The sequence below is a fragment of the Colobus angolensis genome, unplaced genomic scaffold (genome assembly GCF_000951035.1).
Source record: "Colobus angolensis palliatus isolate OR3802 unplaced genomic scaffold, Cang.pa_1.0 Scaffold67, whole genome shotgun sequence".
Classification (NCBI taxonomy): domain Eukaryota; kingdom Metazoa; phylum Chordata; class Mammalia; order Primates; family Cercopithecidae; genus Colobus; species Colobus angolensis.
The window spans coordinates 4514555-4528201 of NW_012120376.1; the positions used below are offsets into that span (position 1 = coordinate 4514555).

The 13647-nt window shown below is 37.3% G+C and overlaps 2 pseudogenes across 1 annotated transcript; one reads left to right on the forward strand and one right to left on the reverse strand.

Moving 5' to 3' along the window:
• The first annotated feature begins 4916 nt into the window (after positions 1-4916).
• Positions 4917-6656, forward strand: LOC105500472 (annotated as a pseudogene). Its single transcript, XR_001000034.1, has one exon. The product of XR_001000034.1 is annotated as a putative elongation factor 1-alpha-like 3 (transcript).
• Positions 6657-9252: 2596 nt separating this feature from the next.
• LOC105500599 lies at positions 9253-10001 on the reverse strand (annotated as a pseudogene).
• Between the last annotated feature and the right edge of the window lie 3646 nt (positions 10002-13647).

A 13647-nucleotide genomic window follows, 5' to 3' on the forward strand; every position in this document is an offset into this window, starting at 1 on the left:
TTTTAATGCAATTTTATTTAATGTATATCTTTATCCTTACAGATACAATACAGAATTTTTAAAAATAAAAATAAACCCCAAATGAGGCACCCACCCACACATAGCAAGGTAAGGGGGGAAGAAGAGGAAATTATGCAGCTACCAAATAGAGGAATAAAGACTATCCAACTACAAACTGAACTTTTTTCCCCTTTTGGCGTAGATGAAATGAAGCTGGAGTGATGCTAATCTACATTGTTATTTTCGTGGAAATAGTAAAGAATGACATAAAGTCTAATCACATATGCACTGGAGGCCAAACTACCTAACTCTGACTTGATTTTGGTTTGTTTATAAGTGTATCTCAAATTTTCTTTTGTAATAATTAATGCAGCAATTGCTGCATAGCACTTGGTACAATGCAGTTGCTGGCTAATGATTGAAAGAATTAATCAATTAGTGAAAGAATATAAATTTCAGATGTCTTCAGTCACTTAATTGCAATCCTAATCAAAAGCCTATTTTGGACTATCTTGTGAATATGATAATAGAATAATTCTCTCATTTCTTAAAAGAAAAAAGGAGTGACTTTTTTCAATCATTAACTTAAATCCCTATCATTATTCTTAAATTTTAAAACAGATCTTTAAAAGAATATTTTCAATTATAGAACTTTAAAAGATATAATTGCAAATGTGATTTGATGGTGACTGGTTTCTCCATATTAAACTTTGGTTTGCCTATCTTTTTTAATAAAACAAATGAGGATTAAAGTATCTTATTATCCAAGTCACAATCAGCAGTGTGGCAGAGTATAAAAACCATGAAGAACATAATTCTGGTTATACTTCTGATTGATTAGCTGTGTGAATTTGGGCAAGCCATCTAGCTTCCTTGAACCTCAGTTTCCTCACCTGTAAGAAAGAATCTCACTCAAAGGTTGTTGTGAAGATCAAATGAGATATGAGTACCTTATAAAACACTAGGTCAGTGTAAGGTATTTCTGCAATAATTACATAATCTCATTTTGCAAGTTAGACCAGTTAGGGATTAGAAAATATATATAGGGAGAGTGGTATAATGCAAAGAATATGAGACCTGGACTCAATAAACATATTCAAGTCCCAACAACTCCATTTTGTGACCTAGAGCACAGCCCTTCACCATTCTGAACCTCAGTTTCCTCATTTACAGCATGGGGATGATATCGTTGAGATCTAAAATATATGTAAAAGCACTTGGCAAATTTACAAGTGCTACATATATATCGACTATAATTCTCAGTAGCTACCGAATCTATAGCAAAAGTGTGAAAAACCACATAAATCTACCTATAGTTGTTCAAAAGTCAGATGGAGATATTACATCTCAGCACTGATGCACATCACCAGACACCTGGACTTTTAAAAACCATTGTACATGAGTCGAGGTAAAGGTGGAGAAAGGAGTACTGTGGGGACTTAATTATCAACTTATTGGCAAAATCATTGAAAAAAAGATAAGATTTCAGGGCCAGGCGCGGTGGTTCACACCTGCAATCCCAGCACTCTGGGAGGCTGAAATGGGTGGATCATGAGGTCAGGAGATCCAGACTATCACTAACACAGTGAAATCCTGTCTCTACTAAAAATACAAAAAAATGAGCCAGCCATGGTGGTGGGCACCTGTAGTCCCAGCTACTCGGGAGGCTGAGGCAGGAGAATGGCATGAACCCCGGAGGGAGAGGTTGCAGTGAGCAGAGATTGCGCCGCTGCACTCGAGCCTGGGCAACAGAGCGAGACTCCGTCTCAAACAAACAAAAAGATAAGATTTCAGGAGTCTGTTTTGTTGAACGGGGTTTTAGTAACTTGGTAAACACAAACACATGCCAGATTTAAAATGTGGCATCACAAGAAAAACAGTCACAGTCAAGATGTGGAAAGATATTAACCTTACGGAAGCTGAAGCAGAAGAAACCTCTAACTAGATTGGCATTGAAATAAAGAAATGCAATTGACAAAATTAAGGAGAGACAGGAGACAGTCTTCTCTGTGAGGAAACTTAAATAGTTGGGCTTTCTCCAGTCCATGAAGACGTAGGCAGGGCTGCAGGGTCCTGGGAGCTTCTATGTCCAACCATAAAGAATCAGGAACCTGCAGTGAAGGCAAAGTGTAGCCACGTAACAGCTACTTGGTTTTGTTCTAAAACTCTAGGGGTTCTTCCACTCAATTGGAAAGCTCCCAACGTGTTTTTCCAACCACCAGGTCCAATCTCTTCATGAAGAGCCATGACCAAGAGAAGAGGATTGCTTGGCTGGAAGGGATCTTAGAAATCTAAGAGTGATTGAGGGTTTGCTCTTTGATGATGATCTTCCTGGTTTCCAGTTCCAGTTTTGCAACTGGGTGTGAGTTCTTGAGCAAGTTATTTGGCTTCTCCAAACCTCAATTTCCACAAGTGTAAAAGAGGAATTATAATATATACAGTGGATTTTGTGAGGATTAAGTGAGAGGATTAAATGCTTGTACCTGGTACATTTTAAATAAACAATAAAATAATTGGCTATTATTTTATTTAATTCCTTCATTTTATGGATACAGAGAAGATAACAACAATAAATATAAGTAATGCCTGGTGTAGCACTTTACCTTATGAAAATATTTTCCCATGCGTTTCCTTATCTAATTCTTTTGCTGCCCTATGGAATGGGTTACAATTAGCACTATTTTACAGAGCAGGAAACTAAAGTTTAGGCAGATACCATAACCCATCGAAAATCATGTGAGATAATGGCTGTTGCAGGACTTGAATGCAGGTCTTTTGAGTCTCAGAGCAGTATGCTTTCATCTGAATCAGGCCAACCCTAGGCAGAAGTATTAACAGTAGCTAACATTCACTCTGGGGGAAGCACTGGCTGGGCATTTAAATGTGTTATTTCATTTAAACCTCACAACAACTTTATAATAAAGATAATATTTGAGTTTTCATTTCAAAAAAGTTAAAATAACATCCACAAGGGTCACTGAGTTATTAAGTAGTGGAGCCAAGTTTGCACCTAATCAGTTTCATGTTTTATCATTAAACTGTCTACAAATAGAAAGCTATGCAAGAGGACAGTGTCTTAAAAGAGTGTGATCTTCCAATAAGTCATAGCCTGTCTTTATCCAGCACCAGGAGAGGTGTGGGAGAACATGGAATAACAATATGCAAACATCATTACATTTGAGCATTGTGCCAGGCACTTTACATGTATTATCTTCATAGAAACCTCAGAAGGTATATGTTATTCCCCCCATTGAAGACTTGGAGAAATTATTCCTTGCTTAAAATTACACAGCTAATGGCAGAGCTAAGATTTGAAGCTCTTGACCTTTCTACAACTGTGACACTGCAGCTTTTGGAGGACAGAGGAACTTAAACATCATTGCTGCCAGTTCTCACCCTCACCTATGAACAAACTGAGATGGTAAGAGCCCATGTTTGTCCTCATAGGTAGAAACTGCAATAGAAGTCAACTTGTCCAACCTCCAGCCCAGTGATCTTTCTGTCTCATCATACAATATAAACATGACCCCTGCCTCAGGGAGCTTATACTCCAGTTGCAGAAACACAAATAATCAGAAAGCAGCATAAGTGAATATGTATTGGAGACTTCACCCTATGAAGAAAAGGTATGTTTTCTAGAATTTAAAGAGAAGCAGAGTCAGTGAGGACAGGAGAGGCAAGTGGGTAGAGGCTTTCTACTTTAATACACATAAGAATCACTTGAAAGAATCCACTTAAATGCAGATTCCCAGGCTGGAACCCAAAAGTTTGAAGTCAGCAATGTGTATTTTTTAACAAACAGTTCTGACTCTGAAGCATGTGCCAAAATTCACTACTTTGGGAAATAGGAAATTTGTGAGTAGGTTCAAAAGAGCAGTAACAATTAAGACTGGGTGTAGACAATAGAAACAGATTCAGGAGCATTTTGTAAACTAGGCAAAACCGTTTCAATTTGTATGATAAATTGGGACATTTTGGAGAAGGGGTGAAGATGAGTAAGAGCTATGTGAAGAATGGTTTAAACCAGAGAGAACAAGGAATGAGGAGGAAAAGACAGAAAGGCCTGGGTGAGAAAGGGTGTGTTTTAGAGGTATTTCAAATGGGAAACCAATAGGAGTGGCAATAGGAGGTCAGATGGAGGGGATAAAGGAGATGGATGTAGAAGCACCTGATGGAGGAGGAGTAGCTGGGCCTGGCTGCAGATGCACACAGCTCTATCGAGCTCAAAGTTAATAAATACTATTCTAGTTGTACACCGTGACCAAGTTAAAAATTCTTCATGAAACATATAGTCATAAAAGGCATAAAGTGTTCCTTTCAGCACTTCCTATGTGAAAAGGGACGCCAAACCTCACATTCCTCACAGTGTCCTGAAAAGAACCCTTTTAAAGGACACAAATTAAAAAATGTTGTGCTGATACTTGATCTCACCCAAACCAGGAGGCCCTGGGTTTGGCTCAGAAAAGGGTGATTATTTAACTCTTCTTCAGCAGTTTTCTTCATACTCTTCATTTTTGCCCAAAGAAAGAGGAGTGCAAAGCTAATGCTGGATATTCAGAAAACTATTTTCTAAAAATTTTAAAATGCTCAAACAGCATTTTAAAAAATCCTTTTTTACAGGTTGAGGAAAGATGAGGTACTAAAATTGGATATCAAGGACTCCTAGTCTCCAATGAGTAATCTTGTTGAAAAAAAAAAATCAATAAGATGACAGGACAACTCAAATAATTTCTGCCAAACCAGATAAACCTCCAATAACTGTGAGAACTTTCTGATTATTTTATTTTAACTAAAGGGCCCAGGTCTTTGAAGTTTTTGTTGTTGTTGTTGTTGTTCCTGTTTTTCCATTAACACTTGATAAACAGTAGCTGGACACCAAAGTCTAAAAACTGTTTAAGATCTTTTTTGCAACGGGTTTGCCACCAGAACACAGGTGTCATGAAAACTACCCCTAAAAGACAAAATGGGAAAGGAAAAGACTCATATCAACATTGTCGTCATTGGACACGTAGATTCGGGCAAGTCCACCACTACTGGCCATCTGAGCTACAAATGCGGTGGCATCGACAAAAGAACCATTGAAAAATTTGAGAAGGAGGCTGCTGAGATGGGAAAGGGTTCCTTCAAGTATGCCTGGGTCTTGGATAAACTGAAAGCTGAGCGGGAACGTGGTATCACCATTAATATCTCCTTGTGGAAATTTGAGACCAGCAAGTATTATGTGACTATCATTGATGCCCCAGGACACAGAGACTTCATCAAAAACATGATTACAGGGACATCTCAGGCTGACTGTGCTGTCCTAATTGTTGCCGCTGGTGCTGGTGAATTTGAAGCTGGTATCTCCAAGAACGGGCAGACCCGAGAGCATGCTCTTCTGGCTTACACACTGGGTGTGAAACAACTAATTGTTGGTGTTAACAAAATAGATTCCACTGAGCCACCCTACAGCCAGAAGAGATATGAGGAAATTGTTAAGGAAGTCAGCACTTACATTAAGAAAATTGCCAAAACCCCAACACAGTAGCATTTGTGCCAATTTCTGGTTGGAATGGTGACAGCATGCTGGAGCCAAGTGCTAACATGCCTTGGTTCAAGGGATGGCAGGTCACCCGTAAGGATGGCAATGCCAGTGGAACCACGCTGCCTGAGGCTCTGGACTGCATCCTGCCACCAACTCGTCCAACTGACAAGCCCTTGCGCCTGCCGCTCCAGGATGCCTACAAAATTGGTGGTATTGGTACTGTTCCTGTTGGCCGAGTGGAGACTGGTGTTCTCAAACCCGGTATGGTGGTCACCTTTGCTTCAGTCAATGTAACAACTGAAGTAAAATCTGTCGAAATGCACCATGAAGCTTTGAGTGAAGCTCTTCCTGGGGACAATGTGGGTTTCAATGTCAAGAATGTGTCTGTCAAGGATGTTCTTCGTCGCAACGTTGCTGGTGACAGTAAAAATGACCCACCAACGGAAGCAGCTGGCTTCACTGCTCAGGTGATTATCCTGAACCATCCAGGCCAAATAAGTGCTGGCTATGCCCCTGTGTTGGATTGCCACATGACTCACATTGCATACAAGTTTGCTGAGCTGAAGGAAAAGATTGATCGCCATTCTGGTAAAAAACTGGAAAATGGCCCTAAATTCTTGAAGTCTGGTGATGCTGCCATTGTTGATATGGTTCCTGGCAAGCCTATGTGTGTTGAGAGCTTCTCAGACCATCCACCTTTGGGTCGCTTTGCTGTTTGTGATATGAGGCAGACAGTTGCAGTGGGTGTCATCAAAGCAGTGGACAAGAAGGCTGCTGGAGCTGGCAAGGTCACCAAGTCTGCCCAGAAAGCTCAGAAGGCTAAATGAATATTATCCCTAATACCTGCCACCCCACTGTTAATCAGTGGTGGAAGAATAGTCTCAGAACTGTTTGTTTCAACTGGCCATTTAAGTTTAGTAGTGAAAGACTGGTTAATGATAACAATGCATCGTAAAACCTTCAGAAGGAAAGGAGAATGTTTTGTGGACCACTTTGGTTTTCTTTTTTGCGTGTGGCAGTTTTAAGTTATTAGTTTTTAAAATCAGTACTTTTTAATGGAAACAACTTGACCAAAAATTTGTCACAGAATTTTGAGACCCATTAAAAAAGTTTAATGAGAAAAAAAAAAAAACAACTGTTTAAGATCATTTCAAAAATGAAAACCTGAGACTTAAAGGCAAACCAATGAAGTAAGCATATGCAGATGTTTTCTTAACTAATCATACACTATAGCTGAGCACTCCAGAGACACTGAAAGTTTGGAGTTAAAAAAAAAAACAAACATTTTAATTGGATTACAAAGTCTAGAAGTCTAGTTCACTAGCTAGAACATTAGCCAAAGTCAGTAGACCTGCCTTGTTAATCTACAAACTTTTAAAAATTAACTTTATACATGATCATTTTATACTTTATATGTGACCATTAATATAATCCAAGTTTTTCAACTTGAGAACTTCAAGTGTTTATAACTTAAAAAGAAAATATAATTTAGCTGCTCTTATTTAGGAAATTTATTTGAGGAATAAAAGTGAGAACTCTTCTATGAAATGAACTGGTCAATTAGGGTTCACATTAATAGAATTTTTCAGTATATTTATTCTAAAATTAATTTATTCATTTAAAATATGTAAATATTTTATTTAAATTGCAGTCATTCCTATTTAACAGTTCAATTTAATTTTTAAGTAAATTGAGCATCTACTATATAATAGCTACTGCTAGGGATTGAAGAAAGGATGGTTGAAATGTGTGGGAAGGTGGGATTATAAAAATGAATAGCTCACAGCCTAGCGAGAGAGAACTACGCAAATGGCTAGAATTTAATGTGAGAAATACTGTAATGTATTAGCACCCAATGTTGTAGATACACAGAAATATAAAGGGGAAGATTTCATTTGAAGCTAATCTTAAACAATAAATAGGAACTAGCTGGGTAAAGGAGAGTGGGGTTCAGGGTAAGGCATTGTTGGCAGGTAACAAGATATGGAAATGCTAAGAGATATGAAATGACATGCTGTTTTGAGAAAACTACAAGTACATCAATGTGGAAAATCAAAAGGAATCTTAGAATGACAGGATCTCAGAGAGGATCTTAGGAATAGGAAAACACAAACTGGCCAGATTGGGAAGGGGGTTAGATGGCATAATCCTATAAGGTGGAAGCTCTTGGCAGTTTTTACATAGGGGAATGCCATAAAACTGGATCCTATAAAAAGAACTCCTGTCTGAGTGAGAAAAATAGATTAGAGTGAAAGCATCATTCGATTTAGTTTCAAAGCTAGTGCAGGCATAGATGTAGGTAGGGATGCTGACAAGTGTACAGAGTAGATTATATATCCAGGAGGTCCACTGAGTAGCACCAGGGAGTGGGAGGAGCTGGGTGAGAATAGGAGCACAGTTTCCAGCTTGGTTGCTGAGTGAAAGATTGTTGTGCACCAATTAAGCTGGAGGATAGAGCCTGCCATATGTATTATTTTATATCTAAGAATAACTTAAATGCTAAGACATCAAGAGCATATATTCCCCGCCTAGCCCTCCATTTATTTATTCAGGACTCTGGAAAGTGGATGTAGTGTTAATTTACTGTCTGCCTCATGGCAGAGTACGTCCCACAGTCACTGATGTCACTCAGTGGAGCACAGGGTGGGCAACAAAATGGACTGGAGATTCATAAATTTCTAGGCTGTCCATGGTACCTTCCCATCTTTGGTGGACAATTATCCCCAGGAAGAATCCACATATGCTCTGTTATCAAGGAAGACCCTGGAAATCAAGGGTTGAGAAGGCCTAGAACTCACAGCTAGGGAAGATGTGATAGAGCATCCTCACAGAAATCCAGATCTGTGAGAAATTTAATCCCTGAGAAGTTAAATGTTTTCCTGTTATCATCCTCCTAAGATCCTCTCTAAAATCCTGTCATTCTAAGATTCCCTTTGGTATTACCACATTGATGTACTTGTAGTTTCCTCAAAGTAAGTCAGCAGCATTCCTTTCATATCTATTAGCATTTCCGTAGAGTTATTTGGAAATGGTTATTTAAGGGATCTCTTCATACTGCCTACCTATGTCATTTTCCTATGCCATTACTCAGAGAGAATATGCAATTTGGTCTGTATATAAAATCAAGGACATAAATAACTAATGTCACAGTTCAAGAAATGGTTTGAAGAGAGGTTCAGAATACAAGTGGTGCTCACAGAAGTGTAAAGAACACCCAGTAGTGAATCAGAAAATATGGAAGTAAGACATGTTGCTTTGAATAACAGTTTGAAATTCAATGAACAGAGGGATTGGAGGGAAAAGACCATCCCACTCAAAGAGAACAGCATGTCCAAAGGTCCAGGGAAGAAAAAATATTTTATGGAATTTCAAGTAGCAAGGAGGAAGAGGAGTATAAGCAAGGAGAAAGCAGATACAGAAAAAGAGAAGAGCTTGGCAAGGTCGGGGGTGGAGAAATGTGGATGGTAGAAACAAAACAGAAAAAGAAACCACGTAGTAGATAACCTGTATCCTTGAATGCCCTGTGTCCAAGTTTCTCAATCTCTATAATGAAAGAAGAAATGCCTTCCTCTCTTTCTCCCCATAAGCAATTAGGCATTTTCACTCTGTTCCTACAAGGTGAATAGAAATCTAGATATATTGTTTGAATCTGAATGATAATAGCTGATGTTTATGTGCTAAGCATTAAGGTCGTAAATTATCTCTGTTATTATTTTTTTAGTCTGATCTTATTTGTTACTCAAAAAAAATCTTATTTTTGACTGGATTGAGACAGAAGTAGAAGCTCACTGAGAGGACAGTCTGCGTCTCTTGACAATCTGTTCCTGGTGTTTCTCTTCAGCCTCTTTCATTCTCTTGGCCGAAAGTTTAGCATATTCCGCGGCCTCTTCCTGATTTTTTTTAGTATGCTGCTTCTTCAGAGCAATGCGCCACCGTTTGTGCTGCAGGACACATGGAGTAATAGGACGCTGAATCTTGTGTGCTTTGGTCCTAGGTTTCTTGCCTTCTTTGTTGAAGGGCTTTCTTACAACATGTTCACAGACATCATCTTTAGAGAGACTGAAAAGTTTGAGGGTTCTGCTAGCTCTTGTGGGCCTCAGGCAACAAGGCACTGTAGTATCAGTCAGTCCAGGAATATCCTTCTCTCAAGTAGAGAACACTCTGATTGGCATCTACAACGTAACCACTAACAGATTTCGCTTTCTTTCTCCAGTTCTCCTTGGTCTGTAAAGGAATGCCCCTTACTCAGTAGCAGATGGACACAGTCATGGGTCAAGACACGCTGCTTCATAGGGAAACTTTGTTTGTCATTCCCATCACTTATTCAAACCAGATAGCCCTTCCATTCTTCACCCAGAGCATCAGCATCAACTTCTGTGGTCATACGCTTCTCATAAAAAGTAAGAATTTTTCATTCATCAATCACTTAAATGAGTTTCTGGCAGCCAGTGGCTGGGAAGAAGATGTTCAGCTTCATCTTGAAGCTGCTGATGGTGACCTCCCAAATTATCTCATTTAAACAACACAAAAACTCTATGAGGCAAGTAGTATTATTATTCTTCATTTTAGATGGCAAAGCTAAAGTTTAGTGATATTAATCCAGTAAACAGGAAAGCCAGAATTCAGATACCAATGCAAAACTAAAGAAAAGGGTTTGTTCACGTGCTCTGGATATCTGATCTCTATAAGTGTTCTGAATGAGTCAATTTAGTCAAATCACCCATTTTGCCATTTTTGTAACAACAACAACAAAAAAGTAAGTCAACTAAAAATAAACATCCTATTCTACTAGCAGCTGAGAGGAATGCTTTTCTTCCTTTCAAGAAATCACAGGTTTCTGACAGTCTTCACAATCGGAACCAGTCTAGCATACCACTGAAAAATTCCTGCCTGAGCCCAATGAGCCCCAAGAACCTTAGAGAATCAGATAATCCCTTTACTAAACGGCATCATCAAAAATGTTACTTTTTCCCTCAAAATCAAAATATAAACATTGGGGGAAAATCTATCTTAAATAAAAGCAAGAAATAAATCATAAAAAGAATTTGCTTGAAAGTGTCATAACTTTGCAATGGTTTTACTTTTCTTCCATATGCGTGAGGGAGAAAAATGTGTCTGTATAAACATAGGTTGTCTTACCTTCAAGTGACTCCAAGAAAGAGTCATTTTTCAAAACAGAGCATTTCTATGTGAAACCTGCATAAGTAATGATAGTTTTTTGTTTAGTTTTTAAAATGCAGCCCATCTAAATGAATTCCTACCCACCAGACAGAAATGGAGTTAGCTAAAGAAAAAGAATACAGGGACAGGATGGGGAGCTAACTAAAATGCCTTTTCCAAATTCTCAAAATGCACCTACATGGACTATTCAGATTAAGCACTGAATATAAGATTCAGAGGAAAATTCTATTATAGAAGCAGTAGACAAAGAGACAAGAAGTGATACCAACCACTTCCCTTCTTTTTGTACATTTTCCACCTTGAATCCCAAGGAACAACATTTCAAACCTTGTATTCTTTCCTGGCTGTACAGTGCCTCTGAAATCAGTGATCCTGATAAATAAAATGCCATGAGGTCTGAAAGCAGTAGTTTCATGGACAACATTTAAATTGTTTCCATGTGCTTTCTGCTTGCGCAGGATCAATCATCATGATTGGTGTATTATAACTTGCCCCAACTAAATTGGTCTCTCTCCTGTTGTTTTCTTTTCCCCAAGGAATTCAATTTTCCAGCAAAGAGCCTTCTGCTTCTATTTTTTAAAAATTTTCATATTAACTATAATACAAAAGACTAAATGAAAATCCAAACTCAGAGATTCTTGTTTTTAACCACTGGCAGGCATCTATTCCAGTGAAATATTCATTTAGTGTGCTCTATTTTTCATTTCGACTTATTTTTATATTAATTTCCAAGTCCAATTTTTGGATTAATAAAACTCTCAGTATTAATGAGAAAATCATTTAGAGTACAATGGAATTTCAGTCGAGAAAATATTGTTTTATTTTTGTACTTTTTTATCTTTCAGATACTGTTTTTTTAAAAATAATCAAAAGAAAAGTAAACTTTAGAACAAGGTACACTTTTTAATATATTTCATATAGGACATGAAAAAGGAGGAATGTGTTATTTAAATCTCTGTTCTGAAGCATGCCTTTCCTCTAATTTCCATAAAATATTGAATAATTGTTGGTGGCAGCTGTACCAACTAGCTGTTGATCCTACACAATATTGCACACATAGATTTTTGGTTTTGTTCTTTAATTTTCTTTGATAGGGTGTACGTTGCTAAAAGGCAATGACCTGTCTCTCTATAGTAATGATTTGTTCATGTGCTCTAGATAGTTGATCTCTATAAGTGTTCTGAATAAGTCAGATCAATAACAAAATACACATGCGATCAATGCCCCAGAATCTCTATAAGTGAAAGTAACTATAAAGGAGCAATTTGAAAACAGTAAGATCCCCATCCTTTTCAAAAGTATCTATATTTCCACTGATTTTTAGAATGCCATAAAGGCCATGTCATTGAAACCAAGAGAAAACATAAATGTACATGAGAGAGGTCACCGTCTGGCACTTCTCAAACTTTTCCACAGAGGCATCACTGGTGAGGACAAAACTGAAGAGTGAATACATACACCCTGGAATTGGAAGGCAGCTCCCAAAACAACCCGCCTCCCATCTGAAATTTATTCAAAGTCTTATAATATTGCTTTAACATGAATGCAAATTGTGCCTCCTGCTGCCAATATATCTGTTTGATTTAATATGAAAATTAAATTGCTTATCTGGGTTAAAACTGACAGATGATGAAAGTGTGGCTTGGAACTCCTGCACTCCCTTGAAGATCTACCAAGGCATGCTAACCTTTAAACTGTTAATATTCATTAGCAAGATGCCAAATACATGCATTGGCTACTTGCAATTGATTGATTCCTTGGTTGTTTTTTTTTTTTTTTTTTTTTGAAAGACCGAGTGACAACAGAGATTCAGAGACTGGAAAAGAGGCCAGCAGTGAAGAAAGCAAGCTTCAACTCTAATGATACTCTGATGCTCCTGTGAGGAAAGGAATGCCACAAGAAAGAGACAAACTACAGAAGAAAGGCTTGCAGGGAACCAAAATCAAATTTACCTCACAATTTGCCTGAGGCCAAAGAAAGATGCTTAATAGAAAATGTGGTGACTTAATTTGGTGATTTTAAAAAATGCCCTCAAAAAACGAGTGAAAAAACCCAGGTAATTAAAAACTATTCTTTTAGCAATAAAGGAGAGAGAACTCATTTATTTGCACATTTTAAAAGCATAAAACTAAAAAATGTTGTTTTTTTGTATATTAAAAATAAAGTTACATAGTAAATCTCATTTTAATAAGACATCTCCAATTATATGATTCAGCAGAGTGTAGGCTGTAATTGTTTTAATGACATTTTAAATGATGAACAAAAGAAAAAAATTATGAAGGGCTAATGACATACAATGAAGCAATATGCCATCATTCTTTAGGATATAAATATTATTCCAGAGAAAGTCTTAGTTTTAATTAAAATCAAATGGAAACACACAATGTTTGTACTACAGTCATATTATAGTCCTATGTTCAACAGAATAAAACTTTGAATTTAGATGTGATCCCAAAGCCAGGTCTCTTTTGGTCAAGGACATACATTATCATGTGTTCCTGAAATTCATACCTTTATATCATTAAATTATATCTTATTAAAACATTGAAAAGTGTCATCGCATCCTGAGAATATGCATTCTGAATGCCTTTTAACAACACACAAAACTACTAAAAATCTAAACCAATATTCAATCAAAGCAATCAAATTTACCTTGTTTCTTTGCCTCAACCTAGTGTATACATAATTAGTTGATTGTTTTTCCAAGCTCTTTATGGTGGAAGTTTCACATATGTGAAAAAGATGAACTCTATGTACCTACTCATCACTCAGCTTTACCAATTTTTCACCAATCTTGTTCATTTTATTGTTTTATTCTTTGCTAGAATATTTTATAGCAAATTCCAGACATCATGTCATTTTACCCATAAATATTTCAATGTGCATATCTAATCAATTTTATACAATCTTCATTGCCATTATAAAACAATGTCTTCATGTCA